We start from the raw sequence: 17,696 nt of genomic DNA, 5'->3' as shown, positions 1-17,696 counted from the left end.
GTGGCTAAGTGCAGGGAATCAGGAAGTGCAGCAATCGGGTGGCTCATAAGTGCAGAGAGAGGGGCCTGTAGGGTTACAGATACAGACCACAAGTGCTGGGGAGGCAAGAGGTAGTGTAAAGTGCAACTGGACAGGCAGGGACCTGGGCCCAAGTACAGAAGGAGACCAGGTGACCAGTGTGTGGAACAGACAGGTATCAGCAGGGGAGAGGAAGAGAGAAAGTAGAAGCGAAGAGCAAGGTCTTGAGTTCTGCTCAAGTTTGAGAGAGGCTGGGAGGCTGTTCCGGAGGGAGGCCCCAGCCGAAGAAAGAGATCTGCCCCAAATTGTCTGCCTGAGAAGCGACTGATCCTTAGAGAGTTGGAGGTGGATGAGCGGAGAGCTCGAGAAGGGAGATACTCAGGAGAGAGGGTTGGAGGTATTGTGGTCCCAGGCCCCAGAAAGCCTTTTGGACAATGCAGAGGGTCTTGAACTTGAACCGTGCTGCCACTTGGAGCCAATTAAGAGATTTCAGAGCTGGAGAGATACGATCCCTGGGCTTGAGGCCAAGGTCAAGACTCGCTGTCCTGTTCTGGATGAGTTGTAGAGGATGGAGAGTAGAGGCAGGAACATTTAGAAAGAGGCTGTTGCAATAGTCCAGCCTTGAGAGGACCAGCGAACTGGAGACAGTGAGCTTCTGGGGAAGGAGAGGAAAGGAAGAGTGCTGCTGATGAGGTGCAGCTGATGTTTTGACTTCTTAGAGATGCCAGAGATGTGAGGCGAGAAGGAGAGGGTGGAGTCAAAGATGACACAAAGGTTCTTAGCCTGCAGGAAGAGGACCCAGAGAGGCCAGCCAGAGAGAGAGAGGAAAGGAGCGAGGTGGTGTTCTGGGGAGGAGAATCTCCATTTTACTGGCATTAAGGCAGAGATCATTGGCAGCACACCACTCCTGAATAGCAGACAGACAGGAATGAGAGAAGAGGCGCCTGAAGGAGAGCTATGAAGGAGAGTATTGGATGAACAGCCAAGGAGAGAGGTTAGACCCCCAGGGAACACCACAGGTAGAGATAGAGATAGAGGAGAGGAAGGACCCAAGTTCGACCTGTGAGGGTTGATCTGAGAGGAAAGAGGTCAGCCAGGCCAGTGCCTGTTCAGTGAAACCCAGATTATCCGGAAGCTTTTGAGCAGGATGGCATGGTTGACCGTGTCGAAAGCAGAGGTAAGATCAAGCAGAATGAGGACAGAAGGAAGGTTAGAATCAAGGTTAGAGAACAGGTCTTCACAGATGTTCAGGAGAGCAGTTTCCATGCTTCTGGCCGCTCTGAACACAGACTGATTTTCATGGAGACCACCAACAGATTGCGTGTGAAGGTTAAACTGGGAGATGGTCAGCTTTACCAAGAGTTTGCCCAAGAAAAGAGTTTAGAGATCGGGCGATAGTTAGCCTGAGAGGAAGGATCAGCAAAGGTTTTTTTTAAGAGGGGGTGCACAAGGGAGTGCTTCAGGGGGTAGGGGGAAAGTTCCAGTGGCAAAAGAGTGTTTGCAGAAATCAACCAAGGCTGGAGCAAAGGTGTCGTTTCGGCCCTTGATGGTTCTGAAAGAAAAGGGAATAACCTGTCTTGACAAGACTTTCATAGATCGGACTTGTCTTGAAATGTCATCAGGGGTGATCAAAGGAAAGGAAGAGAAGGGAGGAGGAGAGTTGGTCAAAGGGAGGCCAGAGTCGAGGATCAGGAGGAGGAAGAAGAGGACGAGAGGGTGGACAGGGTGTCCTGAGTTTTAGTGATGAAATGAGAAGCCAAGGCCCTACTGAGGGTCTGGGATGGAACAGGAGAGGTAGAGACTGCAGCAGGGTTGGTCAGCTCCTTGTAGATTTTGAAGAGTTCAACTGAGTTGTTAGATGCCGCAGAGACACAGGCTTGGATGTGAGCTCTCTTCTTGGCGAGGACAGAGAGTCAGTACTGCCTTTGGAGTATGCAGCATACCAGTTTGTCAGAGGGTGCATCTGTTGCCCTCAACTTCTTCTCCGCCACCCTACACTTGCGTTTACGGGTGACGAGGTCAGTCGTACTAGGAGTTACACTTGGATTTGGGCTTCAAGCGGATCCTCATGATGGGCAGGTACATCATGAGTGTCAGAGATAGAGAGAAGACAGTTGGAAAGAGCTGTCTCAGGGTGTGAGTCTGCCAAAGGTGCTGAAGGAGGAGAGAAAGTCGCAGTGAAAGACTCCACTGACACATGCTTCTTAGGTCGAATGACCGAGAAGGTAGGTGACAGTGCTGGAGTCAACTTGACCTGAGTGGTAGAGAGAGAGAGAGAGATATGGGAGGAGAGGAGAAACTGGTCACCTCAAGAGAGAGAGGAGTGGTGAGAGGGTTGGAAGGGGGAGGTCTGAGGATATCAGAGCATCCAGGGTGTGCCCCACAGAGTGAGTTGGGGATGTGTGATGAATAGACAGAGAAGGAGTTGTGAAAGAGTCCTGCAGAAGGACAAGACGCATCCAGGTAGATGTTTAGTTGTGCGAGGAGGAGAAGTTGAGAGGTAGAGGCGAGGAGGGAGGTGGAGAGAACTGCCCACTCAGAGATGAAGGAGGTAGACTGGCCGGATGGCTGGTAGATAGTGGCAACGGTGAGAAAGGCCAGGAGAGAGAGAGAGCCTGTAGACCAGGCATTTGAAGGAGGAGTATGACAGAAGCAGGGATCCACTCCGGGAAGATCAAGGCTACACCCCCACTGGGGTGGTTGGTTTTGGACATGGAGAGGATCTTGTAGCCATCAGGAAGGAGAGTGTTAAGGCACATGACAGAGCTGGCCATGAACCACTTCTCGGTCAGACCGAGAACATCCAGATTGAGTTCTTCCAGTAGAGGGCAGATGTCAGAGAAGTGTTTGACAGCTGACCAAGAGTTGAATGTTGCAATGTAGAGCAGGTTGCCCTGTTTGAAGGACTTCTGTGGAGGGGTACAGGTTAGAGGTATGCCCTGCGTAAGTGTTGAAGGTGCCAGAGGATGGGCAGAGGAAGAAGGAGAGGGAAAGGTAGCCAAGGAGGAGGAGATGGATGCCGGAGGGGTGGCGGATGACAGAAGCAACTGGGTGGCCGGAGAAGCCGTAGAGGCAGCCGTAGAGGTGGCAAAGGATGGAGGAGAGAGAGGAGCCAGAGAAGGGAAAGAAGTGACAGCAAGAGAAGAAAGGAAGTTGATAAGGCGCGGAAAGCTTCTATCAAAAAGGAGGTTGGCCTGAGGCCTTGCACCAAGACAGTGCTGTTTAGGTAAACATTAATGATGGTCTTGGAGGAGTGGAAGGGGGGCGGGGGGCTCCAATCGGGCGGCACCATTAATAGGTGAATAGGTAAATGGAGAGAGAAAAGAGACCATGTGGGGGTGGGGAGTACATAGGTCTGGAGAGGGAACGACAAAGAGGATGTCGGTGAGGGTCTATCTGGAGGAAGCACTGGTGTAGGTATCAGCGACAGGGAGGCCAGGGTTGGCGACCAGGCTATCCCTCTTGAACTTCTTTTACCAGACTTAATGAGAAGGATAGAATAGTCGATAGAAAAGCAGTTAGAGAAGATATGAGAGACAGGGCACCATAGAGGGTGCATAGGGCAGAGTGGGAGGGGAAAGGAGAGTGGAGGGGGTGAGCTATGGAGCAGGCAGGAGGGGGTAAACAATAGGATGGGTGGGGGAAACGAAAGGAGAGGCGCACACAGTGGACAGAGCAATGACAGAAAATCAGATGCAATATATAGACAAAGTCAGTAGCCAATGGAACCTAGAGGTAAAAGAATGGAAACAGCAGGGATGCAGGCAATACACTGAAGCAAAACAACATGGATACTAAGAACACCAGGCAGAACAACTGACACAGGAACCTAGTGGAAAAACAATGCAATAACCATGGAGAACAACGTAGAAGAAAGAGTGACCAGGGATGCATGCAGTATGATGTAAGCAAGCAACCATGCATAGTAAACACACCACAATGGAGGAACACACTACCAAGGGAGCATAGAGGAAAAAGAATGCAGCAGCAATGGAGAACAAAATCACAGAAGTACACAAACGGAAGGGAAAGGGGGCAAGTAAAGGGGAAGTAGAGGGCCAGCAGTGGGTGCAGAGGGCACACAGCTGAGTGAAAAGAATGGGCAGGTGTTGTGAGGGAGAGCAGATAATCTAGGATTGCGAGGGTACCTGCGCGGCCTAGGACATGAGGGAGTGCAACCAATCAAGGATGGCGAGGGAACGCACATGGCCCAGGACGCGAGGGAACGCAAGCAAATCAAGGATTGAGAGGGTATACACCCAGCCAAAGACGCAAGAGAGCCCACATGATCAAGAAATGTGAGGGCAGTGAACAGCCAAGGGTGCTAGGGAGCGCAAGCAATCTAGGATTGTGAGGAACACTTGCTTCCAAGGATACGAGAATGCACACGTGATCAAGAATTTGCAAGGACACACGCGCAGCCAAGGATGCAAAGGAGCACAAGCAATCTGGATTGTAAGAGAATGTCAGCAGCCTAAGGTGAGAGAGAGCACGCACGGCCTAGGGTGGGAGTGAGCGCACGCGATCAGTGTTAGCGAGGGTGCGTAGTGAGCAGGGGGATGGGAGGGCAAGGAAAGGTCATGGCTGGAAACAACAGCGCAAGTGCAACAGGTCATTGGAGTTATGTGGGGTGAAGCAAGCTAACCACTCCCGCAACTTCTTACCTGGTACCCGCAGACAGGAGGGTGAGTCATCTTCACTCACTGTCTATGCTGCATCCCCTTCGCCGCCAAACACCTGCGTCGCTGAACACTGAGGCCTTGTCCTGCAAGGGCTTTGCCACAGAGGGTCTGTGCCATGGTTTCTTATAGGTGCGGAAGCGTGGACATAGCAAAGCATGCTACGTATCGTCGGGCAGCATCTCCTGTGCACCTGCGTCGCTCAACACTGAGGCCTTGTCCTATGAGGCCTAACTGCAGAGGGACCGTGCCTCGGTTCTTATAGGCACAGAAGCGTGGACGTAACGAAGCATGCTATGTATTGGCAGGCAGCATTTCCTGAGCACCTGCGTCGCTCAACACTGAGGCATTGTCCTACGAGGCCTTTGCTGCAGAGGGACCTCTCCTTGGTTCTTACAGCAGTGGATGTAGTAAAGCGTGCTATGCATTGTCGGGCAGCGTCTCCTGCACACCAGCGTTGCTCAACACCAAGGCCTTGTCCTGCGAGGGCTTTGCCGCAGAGGGTCCGCACCTCTATTCTTAGAGGCGCGGAAGCGTGGACGTAGAGAAGCATGCTACGTATCGTCAGGCAGCGTCTCCGGCGCAACTGCGTTGCTCAACACCAAGGCATTGTTCTGCTAGGACTTTTCCATGTTATGATATGTGTGTGTGTGGGGGTGAGTGGGGTGTCTTTTGAGGGAGCACATGTGCATGTGGGTTTTACATTGGGAATGCTGGCATGATGTGGGCACAACATCATAAAAGTGTTTAAAATTGCAAAGTTGACATATATTGCTGACACAGGCATTATGAAAATATTCTCCTGTGTACCGATGGTGGCCTGGATTCTATTGCATTTTTTCATGTGTTACCATACCAAACCAATTGTTATTGTATGGCTTTTCCCCATATTTTTCTCACAACATTTGCTGTAAAATGCAACATTTCAATTAATTAGTTTAAAAAGAATTATTGGTGGGGAACTGCCCGAATCCTCCTACATTTCTGCCACTGTGTGAATAGGACACAGCACTGTCCAGTGCACTCTAGGAGAGGGGTGCTGTGAGAAGGAGCAGCTGAAGCACCCCCGTCAGTCTCTTCGCACATTCATCCTTTGGAACCTGGGACAGCAGACTGCTGCTGAAAGACCCTCATGCAGCTTGTGGCGGTTCATGCATCTATAGCTCCTGAGACCAGCAAGCAAAGATCCACACTGTGCAGCAGGTCTCAAACTGGGAATGTTGCACGTGGCTGCCACCATGAAGCCACCCACCCCTGGTACCTCAGGCAATCATGCAAGTCCAGACATTCTAGGCCACCATGATGATTTATTGCCTTAAAGTATGTAAAGCACACAAGACTGCAAAGCAGCATCAAAGCACCACAAAAAACCAAGATTGACGGATAACAAAGATACAGGCAGAAAATAACACTATTACAACAAGAAACACACAGAAGCATCAGCTAAAGTCCAGCACAACAGTCCACTAGTCCCAGAGAGAGGTCCAGCCTTATTCAAATGATGCTTTTCTGATCAAGACCTTATTTCCCAGACTAATGCTGAGGCTATAGCTCGGGCAATTGTGGGAGCAAAAATCGATTACTGCTCGAGCCTTCTGGTTGGCATTAATAAAACACTTTGCAGGTTATTCAAAATGGAGCTGTAAGGGATGTAATTGGTCTTTCTCGTCGAGATCATGTGTCTATGGCAAGGGGTACACTGCATTGGCTTCCGGTAGAATCTAGAATTATGTTCCGAGTTTTAGTCATTACCCAAAAGTGTAGACAGGGTGATATGCCCAGGTATTTGCAATCTCTTCTTGCAAACAAAAGACAGGCAAGAACACTCAGGTTCAATACCCAGGATTTTCTGATGATCCCAAGGTGTAGAACGGAGAAAGCCTCGAAGGGAGCATTTTATGCTATTGCTCCCAAGGCTTGGAATGACTTGACGTTGGACTTAAGAAGCATCGAGTCCACAGACGTCTTCAAAAAGAAGCTGAAGACTTTGCTGTTTACATAGGTCTTGGTTTCTCTGGCTCTCTGATACTCCCTCTTCCCGAATATGATTGATAGTTCCTCACCACTTTTTCATGTTCTCTGTTGTAAGTCTGTCTGAGCCCTAAAGCCTAAGGGTCAATGCAAGCACATTATATGTTTTTAAAGTAAAGTCAAGTAGGAAGGGAGGCATTTGTTGCAAGGAAGGAGGGCAATAAACCTCAACACCATCATAATTAAGGGAATTTAGCAGCCCAACATCCCTGTTAAGGATCGAAGGACTATTTATTGTGCTCAGTAAAAGGTAACAGGGAGAGTTGGAGAATCCACATGTTCTTGGATAAGTCTGAAGAAGGTTTGGGCTCTACCCCAGATCTGTGCATTCTATGTCACAGGTGCCTGCATAGGAGGCCAGAAAGAGCATTTCCTTAGCTTGTCTACGGGGCCAGCTATCTCTCCCTAGCCTTCTTCGTCTCAGTTTGTGAGATCATCACTGATTTTTGTATATGTTCCATTAGAGGATTGCCTCACTTATTGGAGGGTTGCGCTTGTGCTGCTTTGCGAGAAGACATCTGCATTCTTGACATGATCCATGGTTATGTTGTTCCAAATATGTGGCATTTATTTTCAGTGACTGACTTGAGGGTGTTGACTGAACATTTATGGACTAGACAGTGCTCATAGAAAGGGCTCAATGAAGCTGGGGACTCGATGTCTAATAGTAACCCTGTCTGAATTAAGGTCTCGTCCAACCCTACGCCTGCTTAGTCATCGAGCCTGGGCACGTGCCGGGAATCCTGAGTCAGACCTGCATACTGCTCACGTGCAGGCATTGAAGGCTCTAACACTTCCCTGAACTCTTGTGTCAGGTGAAAATAGAGCTTCAGAGTCACAGAGATGGAGAGGCCATACTAGGCCCATATTGTGAGAGTGAAGCTGGCTAATGTGGAGTTGAAATGTAAAAGCCAGTGCAACACAGTGATTTACGACAGAAGGCCTAGTAGTGAAATGGAAATGGGCCTAGCCAACTCCACTAATATGGACAGGTGTGCAAGTTAAGGGGACTCAACCTGAGAACTTAAAACTGCGGGATATGCCCAATGAATGGGAAAGACCCCGTGGTGCTGCAGATGCTGACCCGTGTGAACTGGGAAAAGGCACTTTTTGACCGTTTAAAAACTGCAACAGTACACATGGGAAAAGATACATTGAAAGGATAGGCCTGTGAAAAATACCAAGGAGGAATTATGCCTTACATTTAAAAAGTGGAGCCAAGTGACATTTCAGAGAAATACGCTTACTTTTCACAAATAAACTGTCATTCAATGGAAAGGCCACTTGTTGGATGTTTCTATGTAACTGTGGCCTACGTGTGAATAAAGTAAAAAATGAGGGCGCCTGGCGGAGTCCTGATCTACAAGCGGTTGTGTAGTTCTGAATATTTATATTTATTTCAAAACAACACAGAACATTTTTGGTGACTCAATAATTACTTTACAGTACTTTCGATAAGCACGAAAGTTAAAGACAACGGACAGGAGTGATTATATTCGGTGGTAACACTAGTGTCAACCTCTGTGATATTGAGGTCAAAACTCCACATAGGGGCACATTCACAAATGAGGTAGGAAAGACCTACAGTTGGAAGACGGTCCACCCGGGACGGAGAGTGGTCCCAGGCGTGGTTTACACAAGGTGTACATAACAGTTTTTACACAACATACACGAGAGGGGGATGGTACAGTTGTGTCACGGGGGATCGACACAGGTGTGATTCGGCCAACTAGGGCTTGATTGGAGCCTGTCTCTGTGTTGCCCTTCATCAGGATGGACACCAGTTTCGGTGTAGTCCGTAGTATCTGCTGCTGCAATAGCAGTGGGATGCTGTAGGCAATCCTCAATTGGTTACTGGATTGTGGGTGCGTAGAGCACTTGGAGTTTGCCATAGGTTGCTGAAGGCAGAAGTCTCTCATGGTCCCGCGAGCCGGACAGGGCCAGTGTGGGTCCCAAATCGCAGTCAGGCCGGTGCGGGCGTCCACGCAGGGTCCTCAGCTAGGAATGATTGCTGTGTTACACCTTATGTGTGAATAATACCTAAAGTGAACTTATATCTGCCCAAACCGTATTTCAAGAAAGATTGTAGTTTAAACAACATGCCAGATATAATGCCAACATTCTACATGTAAGCACATCTTGTTGACTTAAAGCAGTATTTTCTGAATATGGATGCAGCTAGTGTTCTCCCCCACTGAACTGAAAGGTCTGTGCATTTGAAAATTTGAGCTCAAGACCTGGGGTAGGGCCAACAGGCAAAGCAGGCCTGGTTCAGTTAGAAATACAAGGAAATAATAGAGAATTAGATCTAGATTGTGTGAGTTGTAGATAGCACAGCCAGCAGAAATTACCTTTAAGGTCAGGTATCCCCATTAACTGTGCAATAGTGGCCAATAATAATGACATTTTCAGGGCTGTCTCAACCTCAAGAAATGGCTTCAGAGCCACTAATGCATGATCAAACATTGTGCATGAAACAGACCTTGCTGATAAGCAGCTGTTCGTGGCAGGTGACGATGGAGAAATTAAAATTATGAATAGGTGGGGACTATGTGAAACTGAGGGGCATAGGTGAACCATTGCCATATGATTAACATTGGGCCACCTTTTCTTTAATGAAAAGAGAATCATTTGTCCAAGTGAGCCCATCCCAGACTCATATTAAAGGGGACAAAAAGCCTGTTGGTGTCATGTAAATATGAATCCTGTGTGATGTATACAAGTTGAGTTTGTTTATTTATTTATTTATTAAGCATACCGAACCCGGGGGTATCTGGGCGCATTACATGGTTACATAAGTTGCAAGAAGAAGACAGCAAGAACAAAAAAACATGGACGATAGTTACAATAAATTGCAAGTATATACAACTGTTTCATACAGATAGCTACAGGTGGTCAGAATAGTACATTCATTATCATTATACATCAGAGGAAAGGAGCCAGGATTTCGTATTCTTCCTAAAGCTAAAGTAGGATGATTCTGCACTTATGTCAACTGGTAGTGAGTTCCATAGTTTAGAGGCCATCACTGGAAAGCTACTTCCACCTGCTTTTTGTAATTTAAATCTCGGTATATTCAAGAAGTGTGAGTGTACAGTTCTGGTAGGGCTTACTGAGGTTATTTTGAGAAATGTGTCCACAAGATATTTAGGGGCAGAATCAGTGAGACATTTGTGCATAAGGGTTAAAGTTTTGAATTTAATTCTATCTTTAACTACGAGCCACTTTGAACTGTGTCTGATATCTGAGATATACTGGGTTCTTAGAATGTTGAACACACTAAGGCGTTGTTCTGTAGAATTTGTAGTTTGTTCACATTGTATTTACTCAAAACTAGTTATAAGGATTTGCAGTAGTCTAATTCTGATAGAATTAGGGCTCTGGCAAATATGATACAACTGGCTGTTGAGATGAAAGGTTTACAAGTGTTAATTAATTTACAGGTGTAAGCAGTGGAAGATGCAGTGGCATTAACCTGTTTCTTTAAATTTAGAGCTGAGTCATGGTAAATGCCTAAGGTTTTTACCTCCTTGGAAGCTTTGATATAGTTACCTTCGATGTTGAAAGAATTGAACTCCTTACTTAGATTATTTAGTCTTACTGTGAATCTGACAAGGAGAAGCTCTATCTTCTCATGGTTCAGACATAAGACGTTGTTGGCCATCCATGCTTGAATCGTCAGATATATTTTATTTAGGTGGCTGGAGTCCGTTTTGTGATCGCCAGTGATGAGGATGAGAATCCGAGTGTCATCTGCATAGTTAGTGTAGATGACACCCATACTAACAAGATCATCAAATAGAGGCTTAGTGAATATATTGTACAATGTTGGTGAGGCACAAGACCCTTGTGGGGCTGCACATGTGATGGGTATGGGTTCTGCTGCGGCTTTAGGTCAAAAGACTCCTATAGTACGATTATTAAGGAATGATTGAATACAGGCTGTGGCTTCCTAAGAGAAGTGTACTGCTGAGGTTAGATGCTTGCAAAGGACCTTGTGGTTGACTAAGTCGAATGCTGCCAAGAGATCTAAAAGGAAGAGGAGAGCATGTTTCCCATTGTCCTTTAGACTGTCCATTTGATTCTGCAAGTCTAATAAGGCGGACTCAGTTCCATGTTTAGGTCTAAAGCCAGATTGACGCAGACCTATGAGATTATTCATTTCCAGATAAGACTGAATCTGGAGATAGGCGGCTCGATCTAAAATTTTAAGAAGGAACGGCAAAGTAGTTATGGGCCTGTAATAAGTGGGTATGTTAGGATCTAAGTTGGGTTTTGTTAGGAGCAGGACGACCCACGCGTCTTTTAGATTAGAAGGGGCGGTGCAAGACTTGAATTATGCATTAATGAGGGTGGTGATGAATGTTGCTAGTTCACTAGCTTCCTCTTTTATTATGGGTGCCGGGCAGGAATCTCCTTGTAATCTGGAAGGTTTTAATGAAGATATTATTTCAGCAACTTCTTGTGTGGAGACAGGGACACATTTGAAACGGTTGATTGGTATCGTCTGAATTAGGTGTAATTTTGGAGTGGGCTGATCCTTACATAGAGTTAGTTTCCTGTTTTCAATTTTCTCTTTGCAAAGTGAGATTTTATTGGCTAACGCAGTTTGAATATTGGTACACCAGGTCTTATCCTTGGTGCATGTTTCTGTTGGGGGTAAGGGTAACTCTAACCCTTTTAGGATGTTGAAAAGCTCTCTAGTACTCGAGTTAGCTTTGTTAATCCTATCATTGAAGGTTTCTTTTTTCGTTTGGGCTATCTCCTTCTTGTATTGTTTAGATATGGTAGTACATTTTTCTTTGTTGGCATCCATTGGGCTGGTCTTCCAAAGGGTTTCTGCACTTCTTTTCTATTTACGTAAGACTTTAAGGTTGGGCGTAAACCAAGAATTAAGGTGTGCTAGAGGTTTCTCTTTATGCATTTGTAAAGGTGGTACCTTGTCAATTGCTAGATTAATCGTATTGTTGTACAGTTTGACTAAAGCTGGTGGGTCTAGGCTAGTGAGTTTAGGTTTAGTGATGGGGTGGAGTAGTGGCAGTAAACTGTCCACTGTGATATTATGCTTATTTCTAGTTAGTGTGGGGATGGGGGGGCATAGAGTTAATGGTGGGTTGTGACCAGACTGGTAGTGAGAAAGTGATCAAATGATGGTCCGTCCAGGAACTTTGTTCGTTAGCTGTAATATTGGTATTGCAATGGAACTCAGCAAGCCAATCTAAAGTTCTTCCTTTGTTATTTGTTGTCATATTGATACGTTGGATGAAGCCAAGTTCAGTGATAGTATTTGCGAGGGTAGAAGCATTATTGTTATTAGGGTCATTAAGGCCAAGGTTGAACTCACCTAGAAGCATAATCTGGGAGCAAGGATTTGTGTTGGTGGTGAGTAGAGGAATGATATCTTCCTCAAAGGGTGTGATTGGACCGGGAGTTCAGTATATAAGATGCAGGTTGATGGTGCATGCTGGCGAGAGTGGCAATTTGACTGTAAGGAGTTCTCCTGAAGGGAGTGGGAATTGAGGAAGTACTCTGAGACCTAAATTGGTTCTAGCGATGAAAGCAATACCTCCTCCTCGTGAATTGATTATAGGTAATTAGATCTGCGATGTCTAGTGCATGGGCTATCATAGACCTAGCGTTCATCAGTGCCCCTTTGATATGAGGTGGGTCAATATCTGGTTCGGTAGGCAGGGGGGAGATAGTATTTTTGCAGTGGTTCTTGATTTTAGTGTTGGCACTGATTTTTGTTCTCTTTGCCGGTACCGGTGACGGATTTAGATTAGTACTATTGTTGGTAGGTAATTGATGGTCAAAGTCTAGTCTCGATCCAAACCTTAGGTTTCTATAGATAATCAAGCAAGGTTGATTGGGGGTGGTTCTGGTAGCATAATGTTGAATCCATTGGCAGGAGAGAGTGGGAATAGTGACGAGCAGTAGAGTTAGTCACCTGTGTAGGGATCGATGAGTCTGGGAGACAGAGTGGCAGGAATGGGGTTGGGGTAAAAGACTCTGACAAAGGAAGTACTGTGCACATGGTTAGTGAGAACCCAGGTTTATGCAGTGATGCCATTCTGATACAGGTTGTTGTACTGTTTGGCAAAATGCTAGCTAGGATTACCAAGATTAATGTGATTACTGGTATTAATGCTGAAGGTGGTATTCTAAATAATTGAAAGTTAGGTAGTCTTGTGGTCAGAAGATAGTACATGACTCCTGGTGTCAGTTTGGCATGCATATAGGACATGGAATTAATGCACAAAATAGTTTGCAAACAGTCTCATGCACATAGTGGGTGGTGTCTAATAAGGGATACTGTATATGGTATGCAGAGTATAAGGCAAAGGTTTCACCCACTGGTAGTTTGCTGACACTTTGGGGTCGTGAACCATTCAGAGGCAAGATAGAAGTCTCAAGTGCTCAATGTATCGTACTGACTGTTAGTATAGCGCATGCTCTATTTGGAATCTAGTGCGAGTGAGATATGGAACTGTGTAGCATTAACATACAGAGTTCCGTTTGGGTCTATGAATATCAGGTAGCGTCAGTATACTAAAATACTGATAAAGTGTCATTTAGAGTGAAAGGCACGACACTAACAGCCAGTTTTTGCAACAATCTAAGTCTAGAAAGATTAGCTAGCTAGTACAAAACTGGTGCCATACAATAGTAGCGCATAGACTTGATATCTGAAACATTTGTGACAATATGGATGATACAGAGTGCTCTCAGTTAGAGCGTAATAACGTTTGCATATGGCTGTGTGTATCTTTGGTACCCTTACCGCATGTTACTGTTTGTGTGAAAGAGGTTCTGGATATTGATTGCCAATTTTTAGCTCCAGTACATATGAAGGCAATGTCAGTAGTGACGAGATGTTTGCATTTGTCATAAAACAGGGATCCCAGTGACACGTGGATTGGGAGAATTGCGTGGGCACTGTGGCATGCCCTAAGGCCGTAATGGGCCAGACAGGTGCAGACAGGGGGGCCTTAAACTAAGGGTCCTTTGTCGCGGGGGCTGGCTTCTGCCTCCAATGTCTCCTGGTAGGCTATGAAGCCTAACATGAACAGGTTGCTAGGCAACCAAAGTAAACAAATGTGTGCGGCTCAACGGGGCAGCAGCCATCTTCTTTGGGGGCAGACTGACTCTCAAAACCATGGAGTTCATGCTCCATGTGGTGTGGACCAGCTGTTGTGAGTGCAGCGGCAGTTTAGAGGGGGAGAACTGCGGGGCAATCAGGAGGCAATTGTCAGAACCAGCCGGTCGCTCGATGCAGTGGCTGAGGGAGATGAGCACAGGTAACGCTGCTCCTGCAGCAAGGGCGGTGATGGTGCTTCGGCAGAATAGCTACTCCTACTGCTGTGGTGAAGGCGTCGGGCCCAGTTATAAAGACAATGATGATTCCGGCATTCTCATATTTCTGAGGGAATGGAAAGTTGGTGTGGAAGTAAGGTTTGAATCTTGAAGGGTCAGAGTTATGACTATTTCGGCTCAATAGTAAATCGATAAACTGTAGCTCCTCCCAGGAAGGGCGTGCCAAGATATGATTATTATTTTCTGACTCTCCATAAAATATAGAACTCAAATATATATACATGTGCCTGCAGTTATCTGAAAAATTGGGGTAGCTGCCATGTTGTTAGATTTTTAAGGAAAGCGAAAAAGTTTAATCAATTTGTCATTTTGAGATGATGAATCGTTCTCCTCCCTCAGCCTCCATCATCCACACTTCCCAACTCCTTGTCCCATCAGCAGGCAGTGGGCGTGTTGGGGGAGAGGGAGGAGGGAGAGATCTGGCCAATCGTAGCATGGGAATTATAATAATAATGTAGTGTCACCAGCCCTATAAGAGGTTCGTTTCAATCTGAGAGGGGCTCTTTCTTTCACTTTTTGACCCAATGGACCTTTCTTTGGACATTTGATTTTTCCCCTGACTTTCCCACTCTATTTCTGGAGGTAGCCTGCTTCTGGATTCATGCAAGGAACAACTAGCAGAGAGACAGGAAGAGCTACCCAGGCCTTAAACGTTGCATGGGAGATGGAGGCAGGGAAATCCAGAAGCTATCTGGGCCTGCCATTTGAGGAGCCAGAGGAAGACTGGGGGCTGGGGACTACCCTTGACCAAAGCGTTTGACCAGATCTGTGCTGTCCTCAGAGGAGCCCTGCTGTTTCCCTGGATGCCCAGGACCAAGGCATCCCATGTAAATTGATAATCCAAATGCCAACAAAGTGTGGGGGAAGTCTGCCGACCTTAATCTCCATCTCGCATATCAGGTAGGGCGGGGGAACTGGGGAGACCCTTGCCACATGTTATTACATCTAACTCAAATTAATTCCACTATATACAATCACCCTATCCATTTAAATTTAATTGTGATGGGAACTGCCTGCCTTAATCCTTTCCATTAAATTGTGGGAAGGGGGAAGCTGTGTAGATCCTTTGCGCATTGAATTGAAGTTAAATCAATTCATTCACATATAGAAAATCACAGGATGAGTGTTGTTAGAGTTCAAAACTAACAAAGTTAATTCCCAGTGTGTTAGAGCTGGTATAGACCATAAAGTACTTGGGTGAATCCACCTTCCTGAAACACCTGTCTTCTGTACAGAAGGTGGTATCCATAATCCCCGAATAAGTAACCCTAAAACGCTGCCATTGAAGTAAATGTAGAGTGTGCAAAAACGAAATTTCCTATTTATTTACTTGCATCCTAAAACATTTTCCCAAAGCCCTGCATGTTATGAAAATGAGTTCCTTTCCTAAACTTTGCTTTTCAAATAAAAAGCCCAAAACATTTTTTTATTGTGTCTATTTTTAAAACCCTGCCTTTTTAATAAAAAGCCAAAATGAATTTGCTACTGCATTCCCCCTCCCTGTACCTTGCCTTCAATTAAGGGGTCATATATGAATGATGCCTGGGGTTAGGGGATGCTGGTGCTGGGAGACAAGAGCATTGTAATAACCCCAAGCAATCCCTGTTTTTTTCAAATTTCATAATTGTGAATGTGCAAGAAATCCTCTGTCTGTGTTAATGTAAAGTCTCTAAATTGTACCCATTTGTTAGTTTGAATATCTGTAAATTCATTAGAAATACAAGTCAGTCAATTGGTGCAGGTAATTTGAAATGGTGATATTTTGTTGTGCCACAGCTTTCGTGGCTGATGTTTTGGTTGTTTTATTGTTCTTTGTCAAACCTTAAATAAATATACATTCTTACTATACACCAAAATGGTTCATAGCTCATTGGTGGTACAGAAGGTATTTGCTGGTGGGGTGCGAGATATGTGGTAGCCCTCACTAAAGCTAAATCTGTATAAGCACTTTCGGTGTACGACACCTTGAATGGGGGGGAATGGAACTCCCTGAGTTGAGAGTGACCGCCTAATAAATCATAACAAAACTAGGGGCTTGTGGCCGGGTTTAGAGAGAGTCTTAACTTGTAACAGTGCAGTAGCCACAGACTATTATTTTGGGTGTAATTGCATTGCAGTGGATGGAAAGTTGTGTTGCATTGTGAAGATGCCATTCAGACCTGTACCCTGGGTTCCAGGGAGGTGTATAGATAACACAGTGTTGATTTTGAGTTGTCATTGTGAGTGGAAAATAAGCAGGAACAGGGTTGAGTTGTTTGCCCTGCATAGAGAACATATGTATTGCAGAACACATTTCAGAATGAGAATCATAGAAATCAATGTTGCCAGGAAGCACCGCCTATCCAAAATGTTTATTAAAGGTGAATGGGTAGAACAAAACATGAAATGTGGCATGCTAGAATGATGCAAGAGGTTACCTCTGCAAATGTGGACATTTGGCAGGATAATGGGCTTTTACATCAGGCCCTGACACACTTTTACATGACACAAACCAGCAAAGATGGGCAAATTAAAATAAATGGCTCAGCTCACAGCATACATGTATTTCCATATGCTGATAATGGAAGAAAGACACCAGAATAGTGTGACCTCTGTGCAAAACCAGACTGAGCTTTTGAATCAAGCCCAGAAAAAGCTGAAACAATTACATGTGAAAGCGCAACAGAGACAACATTTGGAGTTCAAATTAGGAAATATTATTGAACAGCTAAAAGATGAGTTGAAAACTCGGCAGCGACAAAAATGTCAAGTGAGAGACTCTATTTTCTGCACTTCAAGGGGAGTATAAAGAATGTGTTGAAAATCTGAGAGTAAGTCAACGCAAATTAAATGATCAGGTTGTTCACAATAGAGCCTGCTTAGAGGACATTTTCACATTTCAAGCACATGTTTAACAACTGAAAGCTGTAAACAGCCAGTTAATTATTAAGGGGGTTGATTCTCAGGGTGAGTTTGATCCGATGCACCAAGATCTAAACACCTTGAAACAGCAGAGAGAGCAGTTGAGGGAAGAAAATAACAAATGAAGTCAAGAGAATATTGCCCTGTTTCAGGAAGTGCGTCAGTTAAGGACAGATGTAGAGAAAAGCAGAGGTTCACATAGAGCAGGCAACACAGGACAAAAATGCACAAGGGGAGGAGATTAGTCTCCTGAAAAAGAAACACTCTGAATATGCGCAGACAATTCAAGCCTCACAGAAGTAAAATGAGTCCCATTGTGAAGACAACAAGGGGCAAAGTGACCGATTAATGGCAATAAAAGTAAAGTGCTAGAAGCCACTCAAGCACTTGTGTCAGAATTGAAAACTCTGGCCTCTTCATACCACCAAGAGATAGGGACTGAGGAAAAAAATGTGAGTGTTTAAAAGCGAAATAGCCAAATACAAACAGACTTTGAGGCACCCTGACCAGTCAGGGTGTGGAAAAGCACCCTCTGATTACAGAGTGATGACCTCATTAATAGTACATCAAGCCAAGGCACCACCTCATATGGACAGAGTGCAGCTGACTTCATGCAAACAACTTCTCAAGAACAGGGAAACATGAGGCAGCTGGACTCAACCAGGCCTAGTTCAACTGATCCAGAAGCCCAGT

This window comes from Ambystoma mexicanum, chromosome 3p (genome assembly GCF_040938575.1).
Source record: "Ambystoma mexicanum isolate Mex_15411 chromosome 3p, UKY_AmexF1_1, whole genome shotgun sequence".
Lineage (NCBI taxonomy): Eukaryota > Metazoa > Chordata > Amphibia > Caudata > Ambystomatidae > Ambystoma > Ambystoma mexicanum.
Note: the sequence above shows the minus strand (reverse complement) of the source record.